Below are 16,854 nucleotides of genomic sequence, written 5' to 3'. Positions count from 1 at the left end.
GTCCAACTGGGTGCCAATGTGTATGGAGCCCTTCAGCTGTGGGCAGCATCTCATTTAACCCTTGCTTTTCTTTGTTTCATTTTACAGGCAAGGAATGGAATAGTCAAAAAATATTTATTTAACACAAATAAAGGCAGGAATAGGGGAAGTGCAGAACAAGATGTAAACATGAAATGGCAAAATGAGGCATAAATTCTACCTTATCAATAACTGCTTAAAATGTGAATTAAATACTCCAATTAAAGCACAATGGTTAGCAGAATTTATTTATTTATTTATTTATTTATTTATTCATTCATTCATTCATTCATTTATTTCTTCTCCTTCTTTTTTTGAAGGCAGGGATTTTCTGTGTACTCTTGGCTGTCTTGGAACTTGCTCTGTAGACCAAGCTGGCCTCCACAGAGATCCACCTACCTCTGCCTCCTGAGCACTGGGAGTAAAGGCGTGTGCCACCACTGCCAGCTAGAATTTCTTAAAGGTGATCCGATTATATGCGGTTTACAAAAGATACAAAGAGGTTAAAAATAAAGAATGAAATGCGACACTAGCAATCAGAAAGGCAGAGGCAGGTAGATCTCTATGACTTCAAGGCCAGCCTGGTCTACATAGTGAGTTTCAGGCTATCCAAGGCTGCATAGTGAGACTCTGTCTCAATACCATCTCCCCCAAGAAAAAAGAAAGAAAAAAATGGTGCTGGGAATATGGGGTTCAGTCAGTAAAACATTTGCAGTAAGCATGAGACCCAGAGTTCAGATCTCTGGCACCCACATAAGAAGCCGAACACAGCAGCACACACCTGTACTACCCAGGGCTAGGGAACTGGAGACAGGAGGATCCCTGGGACTTGCTAGCCATCAGTCTAGCCAAATCAGTGGGCTCCAGGTTCAGTGAGAGAACTGTCTCAAAACATAAGGTGGGTAGTGACTGAGGAAGACACCTGATGTTGACCTCTGGCTTTACCACACATCTCAGATACCACACCCATGAACCCCTACACCTGCATACACATGAACACTTGATACATTCACAGAATACACACACACCAAATAAATGTAAAAAATAAAAGAATGAAACAAGTACCATGCAAACAGTACCCAGAGAGCTCAACTGAAACAAGTACCATGCAAACAGTACCCAGAGAGCTCAACTGAAACAAGTACCATGCAAACAGTACCCAGAGAGCTTGACTGAAATAAGTACCATGCAAACAGTACCCAGAGAGCTTGAAGGGCTGCACAGTATTGAGTAAAACTGATCTTTAGACAAAAACTGTCACTTGAGACAAAGCAAAAACACTTTATCTTGATAACAATGAGGAAACTACCCAACAACAATGACACAAAACCATGAAAAAACACTGTCAGAATTCAAGGGAGAAGCATTCAGTTCAACAGTTTTACACTGTAGCCCAGACTGGTCTTGATACACTCCTCCTGGATCTGTCTCTCAAGATGTGAATGCCAAAACCCAGCTGCAATACTCTGTTTTTAATAATGGGCAATACAATTAAACAGATATCAAAAGCAAATAATAAATCTAAGAAATTTACAGAAAACAAAGGTTCTAAGACCTGTTCACACTCTCCTGGTTTGTAAAAGCCACTCCTTCAACCCGTGCATGGTAGATCTTGAACATCTGCAAGCATGGAGGTATTTCCTTGCCCATTCCTCAGACCAGACACTGATTCTGACCCCAAACCTCCTCCCTGAATTAAATTAGCTTGCATAGAGCCACATGTGCTGGCTCACATCTTTAACCCCAGTATTCAGGATATAGAGGCAGGGGGATTTCTCTGAGTTTGAGGCCAGTCTGGTCCACTTAACAAGTTCTAGGCCTGCCAGAGAAACACAGTGAAACCTTGTGTCAAAAAAAAAAAAAAAAAAAAAAAAAAAAAAAAAAAAAAAAAGGGGGGGGGGGTTGTTTTGTTTTGTTTTTTAAACAATAGCATTGGAATGAAGCAGCCTTTGCATTGCATCAGATCATCTTGTAACTTTGTATTTCCCTGGGAAAATGGCCACAGGCCAGTATTTCCACTCTGTAGCCAGTCTACAGAGTATACTAAATGTACTTCCCAAAAGACAGGAGCTAACATTTACAGGACACCCTAAGCAGGTTCTTAACAAACCCTTGACAAACAGCAATCATCTTTACAAAGCACACAAGGATGGACCTCATTCTTTCTACTGCGGGAAACTCAAGACTCTGCTGTGAATGTGGCAGAAGCAAGATCCCAATGCTGCATGCCTCTGGGGTCCCTCCTCTTTCCACCATCTCACACCTGTGGTGCCCAGAAGGAGCGAACAATACTTTTGAGAACCCTACGAAGCCAGTATGGCTTCTGCCTTCCTTCTGTTCCATCCCAAGGTTGCTCTTCTTAGGGAACATTTTCAGCCACAGTGTGGTGTATCACACTCTTCTCAAGAAATGATCCAAATCTTCTAGCAATGCATCCCTACTAGGGATGCTGATGAGAGGCTCCTGAAAGGGAGTAGAGCCCAGAGAGTGCACAGGCAGTGGGGAGAGGAGCCTACAGAGGTAGGCTGGAAGCTACAGGTCAATAGGACCTCGGGTAAAGGCCTCTCACCATATCAAGAAAGCTTCTGCATCACTCCAGAGCCAACTGGCAAAGCAGAGCTCAGCTGGGAAGGTTGAACAGGTGCCAACTATCACAGGTCGTCCATGTTCACCAACCTAACTCTTCATTTGACACAGTGATCCAGAGAAAGAAATTTGTCTTCAGACACAGAGCTAGGGGCAAGTCGGGATCCAGGACCAAGGACTTCAAAAATAATGCTTCATTTAAGGAAGGCCCCAGCTCGGCTGGGATGTGGTGGTACACGCCTTTAATTCTAGCACTGGGGAGGCAGGCAGATCTCTGAAAAAACAAAAATAAAAACCACCCCCCACACACACACACACATACATAAGAAAAGAAAAAAGTCCCCAGTTCTTGGCAAGACACCAAGGAAAACCTGAAGCCAGGGTTGATCTACTACACAAACAGAGCTTTATCCATGGGACTAAGAACTCCTACTTAATCCTCGGCAAAGCAGATGTCTTCCTCTCCTCTTTTCCACCAACAAACCTGGAAAGTTCCAAGGGGTCAAAGGTCAGGGAAGCAAGGCAGCAAGCCCAGGACTGGAGCTAGGACCGCCTGTCTCAATAACTCTTTCTGCCAGCTTTCTCCTTGAGTCTCAGGCTTGTGGCCTCTTGTTTGAGTTGGTTGAAAGCGGTGACAGGACAGCCAGGCAAACAGAAGCCTCCACGATGCAACTTCTCCATGCAGGCTGTGTGATAACCAGGCGGATGAACCGGAAGAGTGGCCGGCTGGGAAAGGCCCAGTAGGTGAGTAGCTCTTTAGAGGCTAGAGTGATGCCTGGGGATCCTGTGGAAGAACTATGTCCTCACTAAGGAGCTGCATGATCCCCATACTCTCCAGTACAAAACCCGCAAGTGACTTCAAGGCTTCAAGTGACTCCCCAGGCGGGTATCATCCGATATCCCCTATCCCTTCCCCTGATGCCCTCAAGTCTGAATCCAATCAGTTCTGTTCTATGAGCAGCTATGGCCCCAACTCCCCAGACACTGAACCTCAGATCCTGGCTCAGGCAATCACATCTCTGCATGGGGTTCCACCGCTTCTTCTGAACTTAAATTTGTAAATAAAAGCTGTTCATGGCACATACAAACCGGGAGAGAGAGATTAGTAACCGACCGTACACTCCAAGATCTCAACAGAAATCCTTGTTTCACAGCTGATGAAACCAAGGCCCGGAGAGATAAACTGATCATGCATCCATGGTCAGTTGCCCCAAGAACATACAGATGACTACTTGAGTAGTAGAGCTGTGGTCAGGGCTGCCGACTGGATACCCTCACATTTGTCACCTGTCTTAGTCACTCACTGCTCTATTGCTGTGAAGAGACACCATGACCAAGGCAATTCTTACGAGAGAAAGCATTTACTTGGGGCTTGCTTACAGTTCCAGAGGTTATCATCATGGAGAGGAGAATGGCACACAGGTAGACCTGGTACTGGAGAGGTAGCCACGTGTGCTACATCCAGACCCACAAGCAGCAGGAAGAAAGAGACATTGGGCCAGGCTTGGATGTTTAAAACCTCAAAGCCCACCCACAATGACAATTTCATCTAACAAGGCCACACCCACTCCAAGGCCACACCTCCTAATCCTTCTCAAATAGTGCCATTTCCTGATGACTAAGCATGCAAACAGATGAGTCTGGGGGAAGGAGGGTGTTCTTATTCAAACCACCACAGAACCCCTTCAAACCTGCCAGATCCTTGACAACTGTTTGGCTCATTTCTTCTGGCTAGCTCTAGAAAGAGACAAGACCCCTCTGGTCGGCAGGTTTGGCATGGAGGATATTGGTGTCTACTTGTCTGAGGTAACAATAAAAAAATAGAGATAAATGACTGTGTTCTCTGATCCTCCCAGTGACCAAGAAGCATAAAAACTGGCTGCCATGAAAGCCGGGTTCCCAGCATAGCTGCCTAGAACCTCTTAGAAGGGCTGCAGGGTAGGTACAGAAAGCTGCCCATCTTTCGCACCCAAACACCAAGTCAAGCATCAGGCCCTTTCTCAGGCCCGGTCAAGATGCAGGATCTCTGCCAAATGCTGGCACATTCCTTGAATTTCTCCCGTCTCTGAGCAGCTGCTGTAGAGTCTTTTTCTCCTGTGTTGATTTATTCTTTATTGTTCCTGAAATACACCCAGAGGCCTTTGGCATGCCATGCCAGGCACCCGCAGAACATTCAGCCTAAGCTCCAAGTACACATCAACCAGGCACTCTGGGACCCAGGCCAAGCTAACAGGAATGACAGGCCCTAGGGTCAAACCCAGCAGTAGGAAGACCCAGATCCCACCTAACCCCTAGTCCAGAGCTTTTCTTATGACTGTAGAGGCTTTGGGTACATTTAGGAGAGGAGACATCTGGAATGTCTAAATCAAGCCTCATTAACCCCCTTCCAAGCATGAGTAGATAGCCCAGCCACCCCCAGACCCAAGCTCAAAACTGGTTTCTTTCCTTCCCTCCTTGGCCCCAAATTCCCCCTACCCATCAGTCAAATGGTACCCCAATTCTTACCATTTTTACTGCTTTCTGTGGGTGCAGCCCCGTTCCCAGCCCACATGGAAACAGTCAGAAGAGTGGAGCTGTTCACTAAGAAGCTGGCCTGTGTGCAGCCTCTCCCGTCGCTAGCCTATGTGAGCCTTATCAGTAAGTGAGCGCCACAGTACCAAAGCTACCGCGGGATTAGATGAGGTAAGACGCAGACGAAGGGCCTGCACAGAGCCAGTCCTCATCTATGTTATTTCCTTCCCTCTTTTGCTGGGCCTGGGAACAATGAATGACTCGCCTCTTCCAGCTCCACAGCTGGCTGACAGCAGCTCTGGGCAGCCTGTGCAGAACACGGAGACAAGGAGTCCCAGAAACAGTGTTAGGCTCTGCAGACATGCAGGACATCTGGTCACCAGACTCAGGAGAGGGAGCTGGCAAGAATTCCAGAGCACACGCAGTACAGGCCTCCTCTAGACTCAACTGTGCCAGCAGAGACCACAGGGACACAGTAGGACAAGAGTCTTTCCCAGAGAACACTGGCAGGACTTTCAGGCCCACCAAGATGAGCCACCACCCTCCTGGACTCACTCTAAGGAGAGCAATAAAGGGGAGGGTGCCATGGCCTGAGAGGCGCTGGGAAAGGGTGGCCACAGGGACAGCAGATGTTGGGCCTACTTTTGAAAGTAAGCAAGTCTGCCCAGAAGCCGGGGCAGGGAATGTCCCACAAGTGGAAGTACCAGCTTGGTTATTTTTGGCACTTCTGCCCAGAACCTGCAAGGAAGAGCTGCCACTAGTTAACATTGGGAGGGCTGTCTATTCTCAAGTATGCAAGCTGCACCGGGGACAGGAGGCACACCAGCAGCCACAATGTTGAGGGGGCTTTACCCGCCCCCACCCCTTTCTTCTTTTCCTAGCTGTCACTGTCAGATTGTGTGTGTGCCCTGTGTAGCATGAATACTTCTGCTTTCACTTAGATCCACCTCCCCAACCACACTGCATACATACACACACACACACACACACACACACACACACCCCAGATAAATAACCATGGAGCCAGCAGAAGACTGAGCCACACCCAGAAGCTTAAACAGTATTCCTCTGGCTTCTTCCTGCACCACAGGCAGCCCTTCCAACTTCCAAACTCCGAGGGCAGTGACCCTGAAGATGGACACCCGATGTGCATCCCCCTCTTCCCACCCTCCCAAGGTGAAATGGGAACTGGCAACTCAGAGTCTCTCTGCCTCCCTATGTGGTAAAGAAGGGGTTTAGCCTCCCCACCCCAATCTTCTTCAGCTCTGGAATGACTCCCCAAGGCTGGGGAGCCTGTGATTATGAACTAAAGCCTTGGACCCAGTGAGGTCAGGTGAGAATGCAGGTGCTTGCCCCAGGCGCTGCCCCAGGCTGACAGGGAGCGTCTGCTGGGAGGAGCCTGAAACACAGGCCCACCTGCATGGCAGTGGCAAATTTACCGAGTCAGCCCCTTTCAGAGCACTAAGGCTTTCCCTTCCCAGCTGGCAAGTTTTGGCAACCTTGGGCCGGACTAGGGCTTCTGCCTACCCAACCTGGGGAGAAGCTGAAGCCTAAACACCCTTCCCGCATTCCCTTACCGCTGGAGGCCATCTCCCTGAAGGATCTGGACGGCCTCAGGGAATCCCCATCTGGCTGCAAGCCTACAGTACTTCCCTCCCTCCCAGCTTGGGTGAACAGCTCTCACCCAGGCCGTTCCCTTCCTCCTCCCTGAGATCTGGAGGGAGAAGCATTCTCAGCCACAAGCTCCCTGTGGCTGGGAGAAAGGCAAAGGGAACAGGGAGCACCTTCCGGGGCTGGCCACAGTATGAGGCCCCATTCCAGGAAGGGAAAGAGCAGCAGCTACCAGGGAAGCAATGGTACCAGTCCTTACCAGAACCGTAGGCAATAGCCTCTCCTCGGGAGACTGTCCTGACCCAGCAAAGCCTCAGCTCTCTGCTGACTGACACGGGACAGCTTCTTTCCTATTCAGTATGTCACCTCATCCCTACTCTTACTTCAGTTGGGACAAGGGACAAAGTGCCCTTTCATGGGACAACTCCCACCCCAGCTCCACCCAAACCTCCATCCAGGTCATGTTGTCAGGGTTCAGGTGAGGGGAAACATGGTACTTTTTCCTAGACTGCAAAATACCTAAGCCAGCCCAGATGAGGTTTTCAGCCAGAGGCCTGGGAGGGTTGGTTCCCCAGGAAAGTGAGCCCTTGACCACCCATCCTCTGCAGGGACAGTTCCTTGTCCCAGCACGGACCTGGCCCAAGACCTAAGAGGCTAGAAAATAAGCTTCATTTGAAAAAGCCACAAAAGTAGCCCCAGACACTGATTCCCACCACAAGCAGAACATCCTTCGTTTCCTCTTCCCTGATAAGAGCAAAAGGCAAGCAGGAGTTGGGCCTGCACCTAGTGATGAGATACTTAGCTTAGCATCTACTACGAACCTACTTACTATCAGCCCATCCGTGTGCATGCATAACCTTGTTCCAGCTTCACAGCAACTGTACCAAGTACTAGTCTCTCCATTTTACAGAGGAGAAAACCAAGGCCCAGGAAATGAAGCAACGCACAAGGCCACACTGCAACTGCAGAAGTGGAGTAAGAACCTGGGTTCTCGGGGCTCGTTCCCATGCACCTGCCAGGCTTCCTTCAGTCACTGCCAGGTGACGGTCCAGACGCCATCCAGGAATGGCAGCCCGGTGTGGAGGCGGAAGTGGGTGTGGACCAGTTTTGCTTGATGGCTCTGGAATTTGAATTGGTGCTACCCCCACCCCCAACTGTAACAGTTCCCAAGTGTGTGACTGAGAGCTCATGTAAGTGTAACAATCGGTGGGGGTGGCAGGACGGTGATCTGGGTTCCAAAGAGCAGTCTCCAACACAGAGGTTACGCTGTAATGCTTCTGATTCATGAAATGAGCTCACAGTCTCAGTGTCCTGAATGCTGCTTCAAATGCAGATGCAGGCCCCCTTATGAAGAACTGAGGATTTCAGCAGCCCAGACCCAGCCCAAGGTGCACTTCCCTTTAGCCTCACAGAGCTGTGATGGACAGAAGCAATCTCCAATGAAAAGCCGCCACTGGCTGCATTTCCTGCAATCTGCAATGAGTCAGGAAAAAGTACACCCCCCCTCCACACACACCTGTCCCTGCACCAGTACATGTACATACACACACATAGGAAGGATGCCAACCTGTCTCAGCCAAAGGAAATGGCCAGTTTAGTGGATCTCCAGACTGGAGGGGCTACAACTCATTCTGACCATCCTGTGGGGTCAGGATGATGGAGACACAGGCTCCCAAAAGCCAAATGCAGAGAAGTGTTAAGGAGCAAGATTTACCAACCAACGATCCTTGTGATGGACTACCTTCTACAAAACTAACAATGCTGTAAGGTGGTCCCTAGAGAGAGCAGTGACTCCAGGGCCCTCCACAAGGCAAATCTTTTTTTTTTTTCTTTTTGAGACAGAGACCACTTAGCCCACCAAGGACGGCCTTGAACTCATGAGCCCAAGGAATCCTCCCACTCACCCTCCCACACCTGTGTCCCAAGCATCTGGGACTAAAGGGGTGTATCATTAACCTTGGCAAACTCGTTTATTTATCTGTATGTTTGTTTATGGATATCTCACATTCATTTACCTAACTCCTTACTAACTCTTACCAGATGCCAGGCACTGTGGAAAGATCCCCCAAGCTTACACCAAAGCAGAAGCTATCAATGTTTTTCATAAATCAGAGCCCTCCCAGCAACTCTCTGAAGGAGAACCTGTGCTTCTGATGCCATACATGTGTAATAAATAAATAAAGCAAATAAAGCAGCGGTTACATGGTCAGAGGGCCGTGAGCAGGGACACGTGAAGCAGAACTAAAGATGTAAGCCGGGGTCTCCCTGCTACCTATGCCCTCACCCCCATCCGCTGCATCAGCAAGCTTCTCTTTGGGTGACACGATATCAAGACTAAAGATCTGTGGTCCAGGCCCACAGGAGCCTACCCAGGTGCACGCTCATCTTTTACCTACCCCTATCTTTTTCCAGAGGCCTTTCCCCGGGTTCTGCAGCCGTGGCAGGCCCTCAACTGCATCTAGCTACACGCTGCCTCCCCTCTTCCATTTGTCAAAGCAGCAGCCCGGGATCAAACACTAGGGCTACTTTTAAAATCTCAAGTTTAAAAAGTTAAACTTTCATCCTCATGGGGACTCCAAGGAACTCCTTCTCAAGTTGAGGAGTTGGGGTTCTACCTGGTGCTTGGAGATGCCCCAAAGGCAGCTGACCGACTTCCCCAGAGCAAGCTGTAAACCTGGGGTCATTCTCCAGGATCCTTACCCCTCGACCCCTGGGCGTTACAGACCAGAGAAACCAGCCACAGGCCAATCCAATTAGAATGGAGACCGGGCCAGGGCTGTGCAATGAGATAATTTATCACAGTAATTTAATGTTTACACCCTACAGAGCAGCAGTAAAGAGAGGCCCCATAAGTTCTCAACCTAAGGTCTGTCTGTCCCTTTCTGTTCTGGAGTCATCCAACCACGCAGAAAGGGTGCTGTGGATACATATACTTTCCTTGGGCGGCTCTGGACTAAGACTGATGCTTCATCCCCTCAGCTGAGGCACCCAGGCTGAAGTCAGAGGTCAGCGATACAATTCCATCTTCACCAAACCGTCTTAGCCCTAAAACTACAGGCTGAGGATAACCCAAGCCTCCAAGTCAGGCTTCCAGGAATGGATGAAGCCACCTTTCCCCTCCCCAGCCCACAGTTGCCACCGGGATCTGCTACATACACGTGCCGCGGTGGCCTCAAAGACCAGTCACTGCTCCCCTATCCTGCACAGAGATCCGAAGTGGGATGGTGGAAGCAGGAAGTGGCCATTGAAGTTGTAGCCAACAAAGTTTAAAATGAGGCAAGAAACTTCCCCTTTCATCTTTCCAGCAGCTCGGGCTAAAAGATGGTTTGAGACACTCAGTGGCCTCCCTTTTGGGTTGTAGACGCCTCCTCTAGGTCTGCCTTGGTTCTGAGGCTTGAAAGCCTCAGTGCCCGAAGTTCCTCAGCTTTTCAAAGTCTTTACTTTAAGGCCTGGATGAGGGGCGCAGCAGAGGTCCACATGCCCCTCATTGTGCGCGTGCGGGGCGGGGAATGATTAACTCCATCGAGCCCGCCATAGGCAGGGCCCAGACGAACCCGGGCTCCAACACCATGGAACACAGCACCCGGCCAGGGACGCGAGCCTGCGGGGGCGAGCGAGCCGGATGACAGGTCTGAGGTGCACCAGCAACGCCAGGCGCGCGGGGTGAGGCGGCTCCACGACCATCCTCCGGCCCGCGCGCGCTTAGCACTCCAGCCTAGGCCTCTCCAGCACTGGCCCCAGTTCCCTGCCCCCATCCCCCGCACTCCCCCCGCAGGTCTGTCCCCGCAAAGTCCCCACGCCGACCCAGCGCCCCACACGCTGGAAAGAGAAGGGGCGCCCGATCTCCAAGTTCTCGCGGCTCGCGAGCCTCTCGTCGCGCCTCCCCGGCTCGGCACGGCAGCGGGTCCCTGCGGTCACCACGTTTCTCGCGCGCGCGCAGGAGCAGCAGCCGCGGTCCCCAGCCGCCGGTCCCCGGGGCAGAGAGACTAGGGAGGGCTTCCCAGCCGGGGCCGCGCCTGGGTGGGCGGGCCGCGATCGAGCTGCGTAGCTGCACAAACACGACCGGGCTGAGCTGCACACGCAAGCTGCGGGCGCGCGGTGCGGGCCGGGCGGAGGCGGGCTACGGCGGCCCACGCACCCGCTCCCGCCGCCCCGCAGGCCGCAGAAGTTGGCCGCCGGAGGCCCAGCGCGTGCAGAGCTGCAGCCACCGCCTGCACGGCAGCCCGGGATCCCCCTCGCTGGCCGCACCGCCTGCAGGCCTCGGCCGCCCGCCGAGCAACAGCACTTACCCAGCTCCCGCTCGGCCTCCGGCCCCAGCAGTGCCCCTTCCTTCCGCCGCGGGCCGCCGCCTTGGGTCGCCTCCGAAGAGCCCAGTCGTCTGCACGCACTCCCGGATTTTAAAAACAAACAGGCGCCGTCGCTTCCCCGCGGCGTTCGCAGGGCTTCAGCCAAGCCCGCGCCTCCCGAAGCCTGGAAGTTTGCTGGCAGGGCCCGGGCGGGACGTGCGGGCTGTCACCCGCTGCTCGCGACGCGGCAGCCTCGGCGCGCCCCGCGCCCTTACAGTCCGCCTCGAGAGCGCTCTCCCTCCCTGCGTGTCACCCCCAGTCCTGCGATGCAGTGTCAGGATTGCACGGCTCTGACTCATCGGTTGAGCTCACAGCTTGAAAAAAAAAAAGAGAGAGAGAGAGAGAGGGCGAGAGGCAAGAGCGAAGGAGGAGGACTCGCTGGCGTGCTACAAAGGATTGCACAACTCGAGGCTGGGAGCTCCGAGCGCCCAGTGGCTGGCCGGCGCGCGCGGCACGGTGGCGAGCAGGAACCAGCTCTACCACTTCATCAGCACAACTGTCTCGGGGCGGCCTCTCCGCCTGCAGGCTCCGCGCCGCCCACTTCCTGCGACCATATATGGCTGGGAGGCGTCTTTAAACCTCCGGGCGGCTGCCGGGGCTGGGGATTTCCAGCAGACCTTACCTCCACTTGCAAGGCTGTGGCCACCCTTCCCCCCAACCGCCCCCCCAACCCCCCAGCCTAGGCCTGAGCCCCCGATGGCTCTTCTGTAATCAACAGGCCACGCGGCTTGTTCCTTGCATATCAAGGTCAGGAGGAGACAGTGACGAAATGTTTGGAAACCTATCCTGCCTGCCAGGAAAGTAAGTGTGTGTGTGTGTGTGTGTGTGTGTGTGCGCGCGCGCGCGCGCGCCATGGTGAAGAGGGCACAAGGCTCTTTCCTCCACAAAGAAAACTGTGACTTTGGATGCAGCAAAACACGCATAATCCTCTCTGAGGCAGTTTATTAACAACCTTCCTGAGTTAAGATTTCTCGCCACCAGCCTGGCCGTGTAGATTATAGAGAGACCAACCCTGTCTCTATAAAGGACTTACATGACCATAACTTAGGAGATGAAAGCTCCCGGGTTGAGTTCTCACAACCTAGGCCTTAGTTGAGCCACTTTGACTCAAGGTCTCAACCGCCCTGACAAATGTACTGCCTGTAGCCAGTGATGCCTCTTTTTGCATTTTGGTGGATGATTGGAAACCATAGAGTTCTTCCAGAGCCGGGGGAAAGTCAGGTGTGTTTTGCTGTCTGTATGGTGTTGCTTCTTAAGATGAGTCAGAAGGCTTTCCTTTGAAGGAAAAACCACTGAGGAACACACTGTGTTCTGTTAGCCACTTTCCCTGACGTCCAGTCCTAAGTGCTGCCCTTCCTCTCAGAAGTAGAAGGGCGGCAAACTGATTCTCACCACCCCTGAGACTGCGGAGCCTGAGTCTTCACCGGACCTAAGGAGTGGATGACACAGACAAAAGGGGAACCTTCTGCACAGAAACTCGCAAGAACTAAGAGGCATGGCTTCCCCATCCTCACCCACCTCTTTGCTGGCTTCACCTCTGTGCACCTGGAAGGACTCCTCCTCCCCAGAAGACAAGGGCTTATTTGTCCTGTTATGACAGGTCAGAGAATTTTAGCTACAAAATTCTAATGAGTATGCCAGGGGACTAGACCAGATGACCTCTTAAAAAAATCACTTCCAGTTTAAGATCCATAATTCTGTGACAAAAACAAACAAACAAACAAACAAAGCAAAGCTTGGGAAACCCCTTTCTACAAAGAAAAGTCTAGCCTCCCAGTTTAGCATTCACTATGACAAGTCTCCAAACACTTCCCCATACAAGGACTACACAGCTGTGTGAGTGTATTTTAGCACTCGAATTCAATGGATGGGAGCATAATTCAGAGCTGTTGACTGCCTCGAAGAAGGCCACAGGGTAACCCAGTATCTCTGTCATCTCTCTTCTCTCCCTCCCTCCAGTCTCCCAAAGGGTAGGCTGATGGCCAGTTGAGGGACTGAAGTACTCAGGTACACAGTCCCCTAAGTACAGGCTTGCCTCTCAGTGCTCCTGACAGAGGCTGGGTATGAAAGCCATTTTGGTTTTTCCGTTTGCAGTTTCTTCCTCCGTGTGACAGTTCGTCCATGTGAGGAAAGCAAAAGCAACCCACTTGGCCTCCTCTGTCCACCACTGCCTCCTTCATTAAACCTGAAGGCTCAGCCCCTGCAGCTAACCAGGGCCAGCCCAGAGAGAGCCCCTAAAAAAAAAAAAAAAAATACAAACTGGCCCTGGGACATCTCAAAACATGACCTCGCTGAGGAGCACATTCCTAGAAGAGTCTGCCACCATAGAGCCGGAGCTCAGGGCAACAAATGGGAACCATTACTCTAAAGAACACTGATCAGCCTGGTCTCAGAGGGCTTCCTCCCTCCCCACACAGGCTGCTGGGCCTGGCCCAGAGCAGCATGGGAAGGAGAGGCAGGTGGCAAGATGGAGAGAAAAGAGAAGTCAATAGCCCAAGGCACTCTGCCTACCTTGAGCAGCAGCTCACTTCTTCACTCAACAAAGTTTCTAAATTTGGGCCACCTCGAGAAGGAGGAATGGGGGGCTGTCCTGACCATGGTAGAAGTCTCCCGCTTGTTGAGACGGGGTGGTATGAGGGACGCTATGGCCTTTCTGAGAAAGCCTTGCTGCAGATATGACAGAGCAGAATCACTGACCTGTGAAAGTATTGGTTCTCAAAGCTCTCCAGTCCCCCCTACAAGCCTCTGGGGCAACGAAGAAGGTGACCTGGGGGAGGGGGTGAGCTGGGGGAGTTGGGAGGATTACACATAGAATCCCATTTTTTTCCTGACACCCCACTTCTTCACAAACCACTGGGAAGAGAAAAATGCAGGGCTCCAGTTCCTGGTGTATCTGCTAAGAAACACTCCAGTAAACAGAGCACTGAGGACCGGACTCTTAGCTCTGAGTTCATCTGAGCCTCATAGAGGCTTCCTGGGATGATGCGGACTCTCATGGACAGCTCAGCATGGCCATCCCCTATGTCCAGCCCATTAAACACTTCAGGGATTGGTGGGGAGAGGCTACAGATGCGGCTCAGTGATTAAGAACACTAGTTGTTCTTGCAGAGGACCTGGCTTCCGTTCCTGGCATTCACATGGTGGTTCACAACCATCCATAATTCCAGTTCCAGAGGATCTGACACCCTCTTCTGACCTCCACGACACCAGGCACATATCTGGTGCACAGACATATATGCAGGCAAAAACGTTCATACGATTAAATAATTTTTTTAAAAAACCTTCCAAAGATGAATTTTATGGTATACGAGTAAATCACAGTAGATTTTATAAAGAATGGCAAGGGGTCTTAGTGCCCATCCACCTCCACTAAGTTTCTGTCGTCTACTGTTCACTACAGAATAGAGTTAGAGGGCTGGGATGTAGCTCAGTGCACGAGGCCTTGCATTTAGTTGCCAGGGGAGGAAGAGAGGGAAGAAAGGGGGTGGGGGTAAGAGGAGAAGGAAATAGTGGCAGACACTCTAATCCCAGAACTCAGGAGGCCAAGGCAGGAAAATCAAGGGTTTAGGGGTGTATTGGGCTACATACCAATACTATTAATAAGGGGGGGGGGGCAGTTGTTTTCTCTCTAGTCCCCAAGTTTGCATGCCTGTTCTTTCTCGGTCCCTTCCCTTACTCACTGAAGTCAGCACATGTGGGATGTTAACACTTGCTGGTGAACGGACTAATGAGGACTCCGTGTGTCCTACTGTTACTTCCCTTTGTGAAACAAAGATGCTCTCTTTAGGATCTCCTTGCCTAGAGTTACAAGAAGAGAAACAGTTGTGGAAAAGATAGGAAACCAAGACCGAATTTGGATCCTGTCTGAAATAAACACATGTGCTGCACAACCTCGGGACAGTTGGCAAGCGTCCCCTCAGTTGGTGCTGGTTTGGTTTTGGTTTTGGTTTTTGTTTTGTTTGTGGCTTTTGTTTGTTTGTTTGTTTGTTTGTTTTTTCAAGACAGGGTTTCTCTGTGTAGCCCTGGCTGTCCTGGAACTCACTCTGTAGACAAGGCTGGCCTCGAACTCAGAAATCCTCCTGCCTCTGCCTCCCAAGTGCTGGGATTAAAGGCGTGCGCCACCACTGCCCGGCGTGTGTTTTTTTTGCCTATAACAAATCCACCATATTTACAACTGTTATTTCTCTGCATTTACTCCCCACCACTACCTTCTCCCTTTCAAGAACTTAACTCCAGGAAAGATCCTTACACACACTCCCACCCAAAAAATAAGGCCCTGGATGAGCCTCTGCAGGGCTCTGCCAGAAGGACTACCAACATCAATTTGGCGTCTTATCTGGGAGGTCCTTCCAAGGCTGACCCCACTCCATGCCTTTCGTATCCTTTCCACTATACCTTTCCACCACGCTGTGATCTTGAGCTGATTAGGGACATCCCTCTGATGACTGTGTCTTCTCCCTCAGGCCTTACCAGGTCCTTCCTGATGGAGTGGACCGCTGAAAGCTACCCAGTCATGAAATTAAGCTGAGATGTTTCCACATTTGATCTCTTTTAGCCCTGAGAACCAGGGACCCTCCTCTTTGCTTCATTTACTTCACCTGTTCTAGGGAATGCCTGCCACGCCAGCCCCCAGCTGTCTGCATCCCTGGGTACCTCCCTCCCGCCCCTCCCCTTCAGGCCTAGCCAGGTTCCTAGTGCCTTTGTCAGGCCTGAAAGGGAGCTTCTATAGATGTCCCCAGTTGCTCCTGTCACTCTGGGAGAGAGACATCTGGCTGGCTGCAGGGAGAAGAACAAAACAGGTGTGGCTGCCAGGGAGGGCTGACCAGAGGGCCAAGGGACAGAGACACCCTTTCTTTAAGAGGCAAGAACTACCAGCTTCCTGGGTGGCTCGCTTTAGCATAGTCCCCAGGCCACTGGACAGACTCTCCTGTTGGCCGCCAGCTGGAACTCAGCTTTCCATCAGCACAATGAGCCTGGAAGAAAGGGATCCCCAGAGATCCAATGTGTACTGTGAAGCAAGCTTTAAAATAAAAGCTAAGATTGATAAGTCATGGACTAAAATCCAAAATTCATAGTTACTTCAGTGCTCTGGTCTAGTTACAAATCCTGGCTCACACCAGCCTGAGAACCACGATTTGAGCAGGTTACTTAAACATTCTATTTGCTCATCTGCAAAGTGAAGACAAGAGAGTTTTAAATGGCTGGCCCACGCCACTGGCTGTCCTCTCCTCACCTCCTAACTGGTCTCTTTGCTTCTGGCCATACACACTGTATGATCCACAAACCATCAGAATACCGATTCCTTAGGAGTTCCTATCACCTACTACAGAAAGCTGGGGCTGTGAACCAGACTGGTTAGCACGATCACGCTCCTGGGACCGTCCAGCATCCCAGCCTGTCCCCACCCAACACAGACAGACAACCTGAGGTTCCCCAAGATGTCTGCACCTCACTCCTGCTTCTCTTCCTCTTCTCCTCAGCTGCAGGTAACCCATGCCCAGGTCTCCCAGCAGACCACAGCTTATGGCACTTCCAGAACACCTTCCTTCATTCCTCCAAGCAAGTGAAGTTCATGCATACACAGTGTTAGAGTTCTCCAGGGCTCATTTTACCAGGCTGGCTATTGCGCTGCTGGTTGAAAGGTCACTGCTGCCCCCAGCAGAGGAGCCTCTGGTGGGACCGACTGTGGTGTAGCTGTGTGTGCTGCGGGGCTGCCAGTGGGCTGCAGCTGCAGCTGCAACATCTTACCTTGCTTAACTTCCCTCTCTTTTAACAGCACTTC

The 16,854-nt window shown here is 51.4% G+C and overlaps 1 protein-coding gene across 2 annotated transcripts in view; it reads right to left on the bottom strand.

The window, feature by feature from the left end:
• Mideas (mitotic deacetylase associated SANT domain protein) overlaps positions 1-16,854 on the bottom strand; it is a 69,414-nt gene that overhangs the window by 32,538 nt on the left and 20,022 nt on the right. Inside the window, exon 1 of one of the 2 annotated variants that reach the window (XM_076921696.1) lies at positions 11,016-11,157. The exons of the other annotated variant lie outside the window; for it this stretch is intronic. The gene's annotated coding sequence lies outside the window, so the exon portion shown is untranslated. Of the gene's footprint in view, positions 1-11,015; positions 11,158-16,854 lie in introns of those variants that run through there. 2 annotated transcript variants of the gene reach the window in all.

This window comes from Arvicanthis niloticus, chromosome 23 (assembly GCF_011762505.2).
Source record: "Arvicanthis niloticus isolate mArvNil1 chromosome 23, mArvNil1.pat.X, whole genome shotgun sequence".
Taxonomy (NCBI): Eukaryota; Metazoa; Chordata; class Mammalia; order Rodentia; family Muridae; genus Arvicanthis; species Arvicanthis niloticus.
Note: the sequence above shows the minus strand (reverse complement) of the source record. Positions and strands in the feature narration are given on the sequence as shown.